Source organism: Peromyscus leucopus, chromosome 8b, assembly GCF_004664715.2.
Source record: "Peromyscus leucopus breed LL Stock chromosome 8b, UCI_PerLeu_2.1, whole genome shotgun sequence".
Taxonomy (NCBI): Eukaryota; Metazoa; Chordata; class Mammalia; order Rodentia; family Cricetidae; genus Peromyscus; species Peromyscus leucopus.
In genome coordinates this window covers 101,469,389-101,483,407 of record NC_051086.1, presented here as the reverse complement: position 1 = coordinate 101,483,407, position 14,019 = coordinate 101,469,389, and the positions used below count along the sequence as shown (strand labels likewise).

General features: G+C 48.0%; 1 protein-coding gene across 3 annotated transcripts in view; it reads right to left on the bottom strand.

Annotated features, from left to right (window-relative positions):
• The window catches only part of Sec14l1 (SEC14 like lipid binding 1), a 45,260-nt gene that overhangs the window by 21,628 nt on the left and 9,613 nt on the right, over positions 1-14,019 (bottom strand). The window lies entirely within an intron of this gene.

Here is a 14,019-nt window from a genome sequence, read left to right as displayed (position 1 = left end):
CTGTAACTCCAGTTCCAGGGGATCTGATACCTTTTACATCATTTCACATAAAATAAAGTTAAATAAATTATAAAAAAAGAAAAAGGAATGAGGAGCAGAGACGCCAGCCACTGGGAGACACAGACAGAACCACGCAGGCCACTGTCACTGTGCACCACACTGTACACCACCAGATGACAGACACAACATACACTAAAAGCTGAGGAAGACGTGGAGAGAAAAACCCTTCAGATACTGCGGGCAGGAATGTGAACCATTGCCACCAATCTGGAGAGCAGCCATGTTCTAAAAACTGAACCCTGAACATGAAGCCACCAGAGAACCCAGCACCAGCCCGATGGGGTGGTAGACATGCAAGCTCAAAGCAGCAACGGCCACAAGTCCTTCAGGAAGTGCGCACACATGGAAAGGAATGACCCTACATTTGCACACACACTGTCCACAGCCTAAGGAGTCACACACCCACAAGAATCCACTTGTACTGTCTGTCTACTTTGCCTTGAGATAGGGGTCTCATATATCCCAGGTTAGCCTCTATGTAACTAAGATGACCTTGAACTTTATATACCATTCAGGAAAAGACAAACTTACAGAAACTGGAGGCCAGAGGTTGTGAGGAGCTTTAGAAGGGCAGAGGGAATGGCTGCAGAGTGGCATCACTGGAGCACATGAAACGGTACCCACCCGACAGTGTGGATGGACATTATTTCTGCAACACAGTTCCACGGTGGAAACAGGTTTGAAGAGCTCATAGCTCACCATAGCAGCATTTTGTATTATTTTAATATATTATGAATCAACAATGATCTTAAAATAAAACTTAAGGGAAAGAAAGATGTGATGTAATTTGTGAACTCTATGTACCTAAGCACCAGGTTTAGTTGGCTCCGCAGCAATCCAGAGACTAGAGAACTACAGACTCTGCTGGAGGGAGTGCCCAGGCACGGGAAACCCCACACTTGCTCTGCCGCCTGCACCCTCCATGAAGCAGGGGCACACAAGACTGGCAGGGGCCACTCCTCTGTAAGATTTAACTAAAAATGGGGAGAGGGTTTATGGTAATGTCTCTAATGAACCACAACCAAAAGCAGATTTAAGGAAGAAATGTGTGACAATGGTTACAGGATGGGAAGAGCAGGCAGCCAGTGACTACCACGCTGCAGAGGGCCCAGGAACACACACACAGTACTGCCTACTGAAGGAACCCGAGAAAACTCCAGCCTGACTAGGCGGTAGTGTGCAGACACACAGGACAGGCCTTGGGTTTTCACTGGGCCTTGGGCCCATCGAGCTCTGTTTACAGTTAGCAGTGACGGACAGCATGTTCCAAAAGGACAGGGAACTGCAAGGGTTGGGAATGGAGGAGGGGAGCGGGCAGCCCAGCAGGAACACAATGACACATGCATGGGTCCTTATCTTCCGGCAAAGTCCTCCTTAGGGACAAGGCAGCCCTCCTCCTCCTCAACAGGAGGGGAAGCGCCAATAGCAATGAGTCCCATTTTCAGAAACCCAGTGAGTCATGTGAGGACAGCTTGGCAGGAAGGCAGCCTGCACGTGGCACTGATGGTGCTTACAGGTCTAGCTTCACACAGGCCTCTTTCTCTCTCCACTCAAACAGATCCTGAGCTCCATGACAGCCAGAACCTCACAAGTCACACAGTGACCGCCTCTCCGTGCACTTCACCACCGACAGCCTCTGGGAAGTTCGTTTACCTGCTCAGATCACTCCGCAGACACAGAGCTCAGGAGGCCCCAACTGAGTGATTCCAGGGCCAAATTCCACTCTCTGCCCAGCAATGCAGAAAGCATTGCATTAGAAATGGGGCTGGGGCCAGGCAGTGGTGGCGCAGGCCTTTCATCCCAGCGCTTGTGAGGCACAGGCAGGAGGTCTCTGTGAGTTCGAGGCCAGCCTGGTCTACAGAGCAAGTTCCAGGACAGCCAGGGCTACAAGGAGAAACCCTGTCTCTAACAACAACAACAACAACAACAAAAAACGAAGGGGGGGGGGACTAGGAGCTGACCTTGCACATTCTGTCACTGACACACCAAGAAGTTAAGGACACGGGACTCCAAACTACAGCTCTTCTTAAAGAGCGAACTAGGAACCTACCAAGAAACAGCAAAGGGAGGAGGCTCTTCGTCAATACCTACAGCAGCCACTTTTAAAACACACCGTTACTTTTTTTTTTTTTTTTTTTGAGTAGGTGGCAATTGAGGCAGGGTCTTTCTTTTTATTTTATTTTATTTTGAGACAGGGTCTTTCTCCATGGCCAAACTCACAGAGACCCACCTGCCTCTTCCTCCTGAATGCTGGGATCAAAGGTGTGTCGAGATCACACCTAGTGTTACCACTGCCTTCTTGAAGCTGAGTGGACCCCACGGTGGAGCCTGAAACTGAAACCACACTGAAGCCCTTCACTGCCTAGGAAGTCACACACCTGTGCAGTCTCACATGGCAGAGCCCCTCCCTTGTGCCTTGAGGTGACCAACCAGGTGGCACCTTGGCCCTCAGGCTCGGGAGAGACTAAAGGGTAGAGAGCCTCTCTCTTCAGAGTGCTTGCGAACCCCTCCCCTCCCCTCCCCTCCCCCCCCCTCCATGCTCCTTCATCCTGACATTCGTTTGGCAGTATCAACCACAGGGCAGGGACCAAATCCTGCCTCTCTTTTCGTTCCCATGGAAATAAGAACCTCAATGCCTGAAACAAGGTCTTGTTAATAAAGTTTTTTACACTATGGAATAAGTTTCCCACACAAACCAGCGACTCTAGTCTGCTTCCCACTCAGCATGGCCAATGAGTCCTGAACACCGTGAGCACTGGAAACAGGGCTACGGGAAAGGAGCCTGGGAAGGCTGGCGTGACTTCAGTCTCCAGAGTTCACAGACACCAACACCTAGTGTTCAGTTCAACAGCAGCTGCACCCCCCGGGGCTCCCAGGCAGCGGATCAGCAGCCCCTGAAGACAGAAGCAAGCCGCTCTCATGGAAAACTTACTTCCCCTAGCTCTATCCTATGGGAGGGCCAAGAAGCCAAGACAGGACACACCTGCAGTGTGCAGGACCCAGGCAGTCCTCACAAGAGTTAAGCCACCACTGCCCATGAGGAAATCATCAGAAAACACACCTGTGCTTGTCCGAGCCCCAGCCCCACGCAGGACAGCAGGGCAAAACCTCTCTAACGTCTTACGGGCTGGATGGACATGGAGGCCAGACAGGAAGCCTCTTACTTTCAAAGCTCCGTTCTTCCCCAAGGGCCACACAAGAGCCAGGGGGCAGCGGCAAGCCCAGAGCTGTCCTGTCTCCCCAGGGCACATCCAGCTTCCTAAGCACACCCAGCATTCAGCAACATGAAAGGCAAAGAAGGCTGAACAGAACCAACCGACGCCAGCACCCGTCACTTCTTGAGAGGGCAGGCATGCTCTGAGGCCCCTTTAAAGGAAGACTGGCTTTGGAAAGAGAAAGCTATGGTGGTCGTTTGCACACTTGGTGTCTAAGGCAGCAACTGTTTGAAAAATAAAAACACTAGGGCCTCATCCACTTGCCTGCCCGAGAAGGAAGCTGCTCCTGGGGAACTAACCCTTCCTCCCACCTCCACACCCACTCTTCCCCTTTCCAAGGGTTCTGAGCCTGCAGCTTAGGAGGTGGCAACAGAGCTCTGAGCTCTGAACGACTTCTGGATTCCATGTTGACATATTAAAAGCTAGCACTGTGCTAAAGAAAACCGTATTTAGTGAAGGCGGATCGACTTCGAATTAATGAGCTGAGTGCTGCACAGTGCCAGGAAAACTTATTTCAAAGAAATCCTGTTTAAAGAACAACTCCACCCCACCCCAAATGAACTGAGTTCACACCCAATTTAGCTAACAAACCAAGCTAGCTGTTTTCTGGACAGCTGAAATGTTTTGGGGTACTAGATATGACCAAAAAAACCCTGATTATCAGACACAGGTTTACCCTGGGGGGGAAAATCAGTGAGTAAATAATCTACACCATAACCTATCCAATGCCACCAACCAAGAAACAAACACTGGACACATTTGAGAGGCAGACTGACTCAAGTCCCAGCCCTGCCTATCCAGATAATGGCGGTGGCAAGCTGCTGGTCAACTCCAGAGAAGCCTTTGTGATTCCGGCACCAAGCACGCTTTCCTAGGAGGGCCACAAATGCTTCCGGTGCCCTGGCCCTATGGCTGCCAGTCAAAAGCATGGGCTGCAGGGACAGCTCAGACGTACAGCATGTGCCTACAAGTGCAGGGCCTGGCGTTAACCCCAGTGCCACTCGGGAGGGTTGAAGGCCTACGGACACCTAAGTCTAGGTAATGACAGTGCCCGCTCCCCAGGGAAAACTGCTTTAGATCACAGTTCATTCTCCTGTGGGCTTGTGTGTTCCTGACAGAATGCCACAGCAAAACCTGCCTCTTTCCAGGCTTGGTGGCACACACCTTTAATCCCAGTACTTGGGAGACAGAGGCAGGAGGCTCTCTGTGTTTAAACTCTCTATGTCTAGTCTACATAGAGAGTTCTGGGCTAGCCAGGACTACACAGTAAGACCCTGTCTGAAATTCTGCTTAGTACTAACAAACCAAGGTTCCAAGTTCCAGGGCTTCTGGGTGCTCACACTCGGTTTTTGTTTTTAAGATAGTGTCTCTCCAGGTAGCCCAGGCTTGCCTCCAACTCTTGAGCCTCTTGTGATAGATGCTGAGCCCTTGCTCAACATTGTGTCCATACTTAATAATACACTTAAAGAAAACTAAAATTCTAAACTGAGCCCCTTTGAAAGTTATAGCCTAATTAATTACGACACACCTCACTACACACCCAATCCAAGCAGCCATTTCCAAGCTCAAGTCTACACCACTGGCCTCACAACTACAGAATGCATGGGGGAATCAGCTAGGTGACTAGAGTCCTCTCTCTCCACCATCAGCCCCAGTCTCAAACTAAGACATGCATAGAAAAACTTGATAGACACCAAGCCACTCCCCAAACCACCTTCTCTAAAATTAAACCTATCTGAAGTTTAAATATGCACTTCACCTTAGAGAACACCAAAGTCTGTGGTGCTGACAAATGCACCTTCCAGGTGATCTAGTTCAGAAAAGCCCCATGTTCAACCCGCAAGGCTGCACCGGGTCAAGCAAGGACATGCAAGGACTTTCCAGTGCATCCCAAGCCAGCTCTCAGCTAAAAGCTTCTATTAAAATGTGAATGTGCTGAGGTGGGGTGGTGGTGGCTCATGCCTCTAATGGGGGGAGGGCATGGGGACAGGATGGGAGGACAGGGACAGAAACAGGCAGGTGTCTGTGAGTTCGAGGTCAGCCTGGTCTACAACTCGAGTTCCAGGACAGCCAGGGCTGTTACACAGAGAAACCCTGTCTAACCTCAAATTTGTGGCAATCCTCCTGCTTCAGCCTCCCAAGTGATGGGACTACAAAGCCACTATGCCTGGCTTTTTTTTTTTGGGGGGGGGGGGGCAGAATTTCAATGCAACCAAGACTGGCCTCCTGCCCATCCTGAGCCCACGGTGACATGGACTACTCAAATTGACTGTATATGGTTATGTGGAAGAGACTGCTCCACACTGCCTCTGTGGCTTCTAGCTGAACCTAATAAGGACCAATTAGCTCAACAGCTAAAGCCGTGATTTACCAAGGGCATCTAGATAGTCTATCTTGAAATACCTGTATTTCTGCAGGGGAGTGCAGCTACTTGTACACCCTTGACTGAAGACCAGCCCTCCTCTATTTGGAAAATATCGTCCTCTTCAACATGGAGCAGTGCTGGAGGAAGGGGACACTGGACTAGCCAACCAGATCAGCCAAGCCAATCAGCCCTAGCTATCAATGGGGTGATGGGTATTGCAGCCAGGTCAACTTCACACCCAGAAATACTTGTATTATTCTTTTAAGAATTCCCTTGCAAGAGGCCAGAGAGATGGCTCTGTGATGAAAAGCATTTGCTGCTTTTGCAGAGGACCTGGGTTCAGTTCCCAGTCCCAACATGGCAGCTTACAACCATCTCTAACTTCAGTTTCAGGGGATCTGACAGTCTCTTCTGACCGCTGGCACCAGGCACACACATGGTGTGTGCATGCATTCATGTAGGCAATCACACATAGATGTAATTTTTAAAAAAATTTATTTATTTATTATGTATACAGTGCTCTGTCTGCATGTTTTTGCCTGCACACCACAAAAGGGCACCAGATCATATTACAGACGGTTGTGAGCCACCATGTGGTTGCTGGGAACTGAACTCAGGACCTCTCAAAGAGCAGTCAATGGTCTTAACCTCTGAGCCATCTCTCCAGACATAATTTTTTCTTAATCTTATAAAAAAAGAATTCCCAGGTAAGACCACCAAGAAATGTTAATAACAGTAACAGACTGAAGGGAGCAACTGAGTCTTAAAATAAACTTCTAAGTATAACCAAGCACGTCTGGCTAACTGCATCTTCTGCTTTTTAGTTTAATTAGAAAACTCAGCCTGTCCTCATTCATGAGCCTGTTGCTGTCTGAACAGCTCAAGACTGGCATCCCAGACAGCAGCCTGGGGATGCCACACCTTGCACCTGCTTACGTCCTGCAGATAACCGTTCCTCGCCTTTCTGGGTAACGTCTCTGGGTTATGATCCCTACCTACTACACACAGAGCTCTGCGGCAGGGTTGCCAGCACCGTTTTTACCATCAGACAGAACGCTTGAGTCAGGGTGGGATGCACACCATTGAACAACATTCCAAAAAGTAATATACTGAAGCTGGAGAAATGTTTCAGGACAGTTTGCGTGGCAGATTCATGACACCACAGGCACACAGCAGAGTACCTGGGGGGGAGGGGAGTGTGGCTGGCTCTGAGCAGACTCTAAGTCACCAGACTTCATCAGCAAGAATCACACCACACAGGACACCAGTGGGAAAGTCTAGGACGAGGAGGGAGGCTCAAGAGCAGTGGTTCTCGGCCTTCCTAATGCTGTGCCCCTTTAATACAGTTCCTCATGTTGTGGTGACCCCAACCATAACATTATCTCATTGCTACTTCATAATTTAATTTTGCTGTTATGAACAGAAGACCAAGTTGGCCTCGAACTCAGAAATCTGCCTATCTCTGCCTTCCCAGTGCTGGGATTAAAGGCAAGCTCATACCATCTCTGCATGTTAAAGTGAGGAAGTACAGTGAGTTTTCTGAGATTTGGACCCTGCTCTGTCCTTCCCAGGACAGGGAGATACCATTTCAAACCACAAGAGAAGACTTGGCATCAGGATTTTGAATGCGCGCGCGCGTGCGCGCGCGCACACACACACACACACACACACACACACACACACACACACGGAGGGCACACCCACAATGTCCTAGGGAAGGTGACTGCTCACTGAGCTGCCATTTCATCTTCCTCAACTTAAAGCACTGTTGAGAGATTAGGAACTGCCTAGTGTTTCTGACCCTGTCCCATGACAGGCTCACAGCGCAGTATGCTATGGTAGCACACTAACTTCCTCGGGGCAGGAAGCAGTAGGAAGTACAGGCATGGGCACACTGCCAAGGCCAGCCGAGCTCTGCAGAGCAAGGAGAGCCTTTCCAAGTCTGCCCACAGCTCACACACTAAGGCTCGGCTCTGGGGGTTCCTCCCCTGAAGCACTGCTTCCCACACGCCAGGCAAGCACTTCATTATGGCTCTCTAGCCCAACTCTTTTTCTATTGTTTATTTTGAAACCAGGTCTCCTTAAGTTTCCTAGGATGGCCTGGAATTTGCCTCCAGAGTAGCTGAGATTTCAGGCTAAAAACACTAGGCCTGGCCAAAGTAAGGATTTCATTCAGTGGTTCTCTGAAAATGCACCATATAAAAACCTGTGTTCATCTATTCACATGACAATGATCTCCCCAGGACCCTAAATGTAAGATGTAAAATTCATGAGGCTTTGTTGGAAACCAGTTACTTTAATGTGTAATTCGCCAACCATAAAAAAGAAACCAGATGTAATTGTCGGCATCTTGGTCTCTCTCCCTTGGTCACACAGGCAAGGATCGGGCTCAATGGTGAGCTAGTACATTCCACTGCTGCTGAAGCACAAAATACAGCCCCGAAGGTGAAAAGACAGAAAGAGAAGGTTCATAAGACACAGACTGGGGCTCTGAGTGATGAGGTGTCCTCTAGAATGTGCCCCTAATACAGGCCGTCCTGAAGCAGGCCTGCTGCTAATAGTATTAACATTCCCTACACAATGAGGAAACACAATCTGGACTCATGTCAGGAACTGGGCTCTGTGGTGGCCTGAATAAGTGTCAACATTAGCCTGGGTTCCCAGAGCCCCAGAAAGTCCACTACTGTTCTCAAGACAAAAGCCTTCTGGGCACTCTCGCAGTTTGGTACTAGAGACCTGACCCCAGCAGCATGATGGCTCCCATTGACTTCTGGATTTTTGCTTCCGTCCCCATCTCCTCTACCATCATGTATGCCGCTCAGTGGTCCTCCTCCAAGGCCTGTCATTTGAAGACTAACTGGAAGGCAGTATGACAGGGCAAATGAGAGCCTGAAATTCCCAGATGGCCCTTGGCTGACATACGCTGTCCACCTAAAAGACAGAAACCCAGAGGGCCATGAAACACCAGGGAGGGGCACTGACTGGCACAGCAGGGCACAGGTAAGCCTGGAGAAAAAGTACCAAGCCTTGTGGCTAAACATAGATAAGAATTAAGGGTTAATTTACATGTAAGATCTAGTTAGTAGTAAGCCTGAGCTACTGGCCAAGCATTTATAAGTAATATTAAGCCTCTGAGTCAATTATTTGGGAAGCAGCTGCCAGGTACTTGGGAGTTGCTGGTGGGACCAAAACTTCTGCTTACAGGAAGTCTCTTGGCCGGCAGTTTTAAAGCTCACTCATTTGTACAGTCTGACCAATAATGTGGCACTGCAGCATGTTCCTATGTTAGCTACTGTTCCTGGACTTGTGCTCTTTGCTTTGCAAAAGCTGGTTCAGCAGCAGGCTCCCTGTCAGCCACATAGGAGGCCAGGCTGGTCTCTAGGCCAAGCCAGATGGCCTCATCAGACAGCCTGTGGACACAGTTCTGCTGCCCACTACACACCTGAGAACCCACACAAGGGAATGAGCTGTGTCAACTCTCCAGAGAATCACCAGATTCCAGAAGGTGGATATTGGGCTTAGAATCATTTTCCACCCCCAATGACACATGGTCCTCCTTTGCTTTACTGCTACACAATTAATACTCTCTAAGTTTCTTTAAAGTTCTTTAAAGTTTCTTTAAAGCCATACATGGTGTCTCATGCCTGTAATCCCAGTACTCTGGAAGCTGAAGCAGGAAGACCACAAGATCAAAGACAGCCCGGATTATACACTATGAGAGGACAACTTCCCCAGTCCTCAGAGGACCACAGCACCCAAGTACTACACCAAAGGGGCAGAAGGGTCTCCTGTACATGTTCAAGACTCCTCTGTCAACAGCCCACTCATCTGGACACAGGCAGGTTAATACAAGGACATGTCCCCTCCCCCTGCAACTACCAACCGCTGGCTGGACGTCAAACAAAACCCAGTTTTAAGGACCTGGCCGATGTGGATTCCTAAGAGTAAAAGCAACCTCTCTGTGCCCAGGACACATTCCTGGCCGATGGGAGTCTTACCATGCACCCAGATTGGCTTCAAACATCCCATCTGTACAGTCCATGTGCTGGGTGCTGAGGTTAGAGGTGCGTACCACCCTCACTCCCAGCTGACAGCCCTTTTAAAATATAAAATATTCCTTCCATCCCAAGTGCTGAGCAGCTGTTTTATTATAATGCTATTTAAATGGGTACAAACAGAGTAAAGGAAGCCCAGTGTACCAGCACCTGCACTCCCAGCCCCTCGAGGAGACTGGGGTGGGAGGACTTCAGCCAGGAGTTTGAGCCAAGTATGGCCAGACCCTACATCAAAAACAATCATGCCAGGAAAGTGGAGGGCAGGGGCACCTCACTCAAGGGCAAACTCCACAGCAACAGCACACATGCAGCTGGACATGACAACTGGGGCACAGACCCATGCAAGCCCAGCTGCTGGTCAGGACAAGACCCTAGCCCTGGCTCTCTCTACTAAGCAGCCTGGAGACTACTCCGCCCACCATTTCCCTCCGCTGCAATCCTCATTCCTGCAGTTCCAGCCCACGAAGCAGCTCGTGCTATACTTGGCTCTAACACATCAGCGGCATGTTAATCCCACTCTTTTGTGTTAGGGTTCAACTATTAAAACAGCATTATCTGCTGCTCACAGAAAAATAAACAAAGCAAACCACTGCTGCCTGACAGCGCCTGGCCACAAACATGTGGAAAAGCAAAAGAACTCTATATGCTGACGCAAATTCTTCAATAAGCAAAATTAAAATCCCAACATTGGCCGGTCCCCACTAGAGAATAAAGGGACACTAGGGCTGGAGGCAGCTCGGTGTGGGGACTACTCTCCTAGCGTCCTAGCATGCACGAAGCCCTGGCCTCAAGTCACCAGACCCTCCCAGACCAGGTGTGTGGCACACGCCTGTAACTTCAGTACTTGAGAGGTGGAGGTGGAAGGCCCAATGGGGAGCTGAGGGTCCTTCTCCCATGGAGATGGAGATGGAGGCCAGCATAAGCGAGACAGCCTGTGTCAAAAAAAAAAAAAAAGGATAAAACGGAACGGAACAAACCAAATATAAATGCACCTCCAACAGTCAGTCCATTTTGCAGGCCTTCAAGTCAAGCTCCATCCACTTAGCAGAGCTGTTTGACTTTTCACAGCGTAAAAGATAATCCATGGCCTTCAGAAGAAGCATTTGGTGTTCCAGGGAACTGCAGCTGTCAGCTTTAAAAATGCCATGTGTTTGCCCACATAAAAGAATGCAATGAACTATGGAAACAGTATCTGGTGTCAGGAACCACAAGCAAAGCCGTGTGGAGTCAGCAGGCCGAGACAGCCAAGGGCCCGCAGAGCACTGCTATCAGCTCTGCGGCATCAGAGCCTGAGGGGCTCAGGCTTCTGTCACAGAAGACAGGAAGTCAAGAGCAGTCCTGACTGACGCCAGACCTCGAGGGGACAGACCGGGCCACCAGTGGAAAGCTATTGCTTCGTCATCCCACTTCCACAGCAGGCTGGGGGCTATCTGGATGGGAAAGCCAAGGGCCACATGGACAAGGCCCTGGGTTTGAGTCCCAACACTACAGAAAAGATAAGATGTAAACCACCCTCTCCTTGGAATGACTGAACTAGTCTGAGTCTACCCAAGGTAAAGGATGGGCTGGAGCTGGGCTTGCTTGCACACGCCTTAACTCTAATGCTCAAGAAACCATTGCAGAATCATGAATCTGAGGTCAGATTGTGCTACAGAGCAAGACCATGTCCTCAAATAAACAAGTTCAAAACAAAACAACACACATGGAGAGGAATGCAATTATTATTATTATTATTGTTAATATTAGAGTAAAAATGTACAGTATGGGCTGGAGAGATGGTTTGGCAGTTAAGAGTACTTGTAGAGGACCCATGTTTGGTTCCCAGCACCCACATAGTGGCTCAAAGCAACCTGTAACTCATTCCAAGGAATCTGACACTCTTGGACTTTGCAGGCACCAGGCACACATGTGGTACACATACATACATGCAGATGAACACTGATACGCACAACAATAAATCTTAACAAAATCAAAAAGTACAGTGCAGGGGCTGGCCAGATAACTCAGAAGGGAAAGGCATTTGAACATGGGCATGGTCCCTAGGACCCTCATGGTGTACAGAAGGAATCAACTCCTGCTGGTTGTCTTCTCACTTCCACACACATTATAGACACACAGAATACATGTTTAAAAGTATTTAAAATGTACATTATACCTCATAGTCAAAAGGCAGAAGCAACCAAAATGTTAATCAATGAATGAATGGATGGATGGATATGTACATACACAATGGATTACATTATCCAGTCTTGAAAATTAACGAAATTAAGTCGGGCATGGAAGCACATGCCTTTAATCCCAGCACTCAGGAATCAGAGACAGGCAGATCTCTGAGTTAGAGGCCAGCCTAGTCTACAAAGCAAGTTTCAGGACAGAGAAAATACAGAGAAACCTTGCCCCGCTCCCCCGAAAAAGGAAAAAAATGAATAAAATTGCCAAGTGTAGTAGTGCATACCTTTGGTCCCAACACTTGGAAGGGAGAGGCAGGCAGATCTCTGAGTTTCAGAAAGATCCAGGCCAGCCAGAGCTACATAGTAAGACCCTGTTTCAAAAACCAATAAACAAAAAAGAAAAAGAAAAGGAAGGAATTTTGATCCAACACAGAGGAGCCTTGAAAACATCAGGCTAAGTAGATACAGAAGATCAAAAATGCCTCCGCATCTTTGCAGAACCGAAGAGAAGACAGACTTACAGACACAGGAAACAGAATTAGGGTGGGTAACGCAGTGGTAAGGTCCTTGCTTAGTATGTACTTGGCCCTGGACTCCATCCCAGCACTGCCTACAAAGGAGGGGAGATGATGGCTGGGGTGTGAGTGTCTGGTTAATGGGTACAGTGTTGGTTGAAATGATGGTTAAGATGGAGGCACTGTATTTAATTATGTCTGTATTTAATACCCTAAACTATACATTTAAAATGCTTTAAAATGAAATTATTATATACACGTTTTACAACCACAAAAATTTAACATATAGTACAAATCTACCTAAAATTAGCAAATAAAACCATCTACACGGTTTAAAGACAGGGAAGCACCCATTTATTAACATATCTTTGAAGTTACTTAACTACCCAAAAACTCAGCACTCTGGAGAAGGCCAGAGCATGGAGGGAGACAGTACCCCAGGGCATGCTGCACTCCCTACAAGAAAAGACAGGGGAGCAGACTGCACAGCCCAGTGAAGGACGGACTCTGGGATTTTAAGTTGAAAATGCTGTAACTCGAATCCACCTGCTTTCTCCTAACTTCCTGTGAATGATCTGACCCAGCAGCTTTCCAACTTGAGCAGGTTTCAGAACTACCAGTACCTGATGGCAAGACCTCAGACTGTGCACCTACCCTAGAAATTCTGGTTCAGCAGTGTGAATGTAGAATGGTAAGAACTGTTATTCTCAACAATGACGTCAGCCAGTAAAAAGGCAGGTGATGGTGTCCGGGAGCAAGTGCTGCAGGATCCATTATCCCCAAATCAATTTACTTCTGAATATATGTACCTGAAACTTTTAGTTCTGGCCTTGGTTTTAATATGTGTACAGGCAAGAAACTTAAGAGAGAAGAGAAAAGCATTTCATGACTAGGAAAACTGACATCACAGAGTAACAGCTACCAAGAAAACAGACTCACTTAATAATAACTTCTTAGACTTACATCTTTTTATAAAAAAAAAATCAGATTACTACTCACTCAAGAGTTAAGAATGTTACTTAAAACAAACCGTGTGCTCAGCAAGAAACTAATAGAAACAGTGTGCTATGTGGCGAACATGTTTCTCAGGCAGCTACGGTAACAACCAACCTCAGCATGAATGCAAACTGTGATCTGCACCAGAGTCTCTTGGGACACAATCCAAGTGTAAATCACAAACACATCTGACCAAAAGATGCTCCAATGTGACCTCTGTCCAACTTGCAGGACCAAGAGCTGGGATGCAGCTAGTGTAGTTCAATCCCCAACAAAAAGATAAAATCAGCTGTTCCCAAAAGTCACGCAGACACACCAGCATTCTTCCCAAGACTGACTCATTCTTAAGACAAACTGCTTAATACATATTCAGGGTAAAGAGCAAAATGGACTTTAGTAACTGTGAAAGGCAGACAGACAAAAAGCAGCTTTTTCCCCCTTCCTTCCTTTCCCTCCTCCAAGCAACTTCTCACTATGTTGCCCAGTCTGGTCTCAAATTCTGGGCTCCAGTGATCCTTCTGCGTCAGCTTCCTCGGTAGCTGGAACTAACAGGAACTGCATACAATCTTCCTTAAATGAAGAATTTAATTCTTAATTTAACAATTAGAGGCAGCCCCTAATCCTGCCCTTCCAAGGGTGACA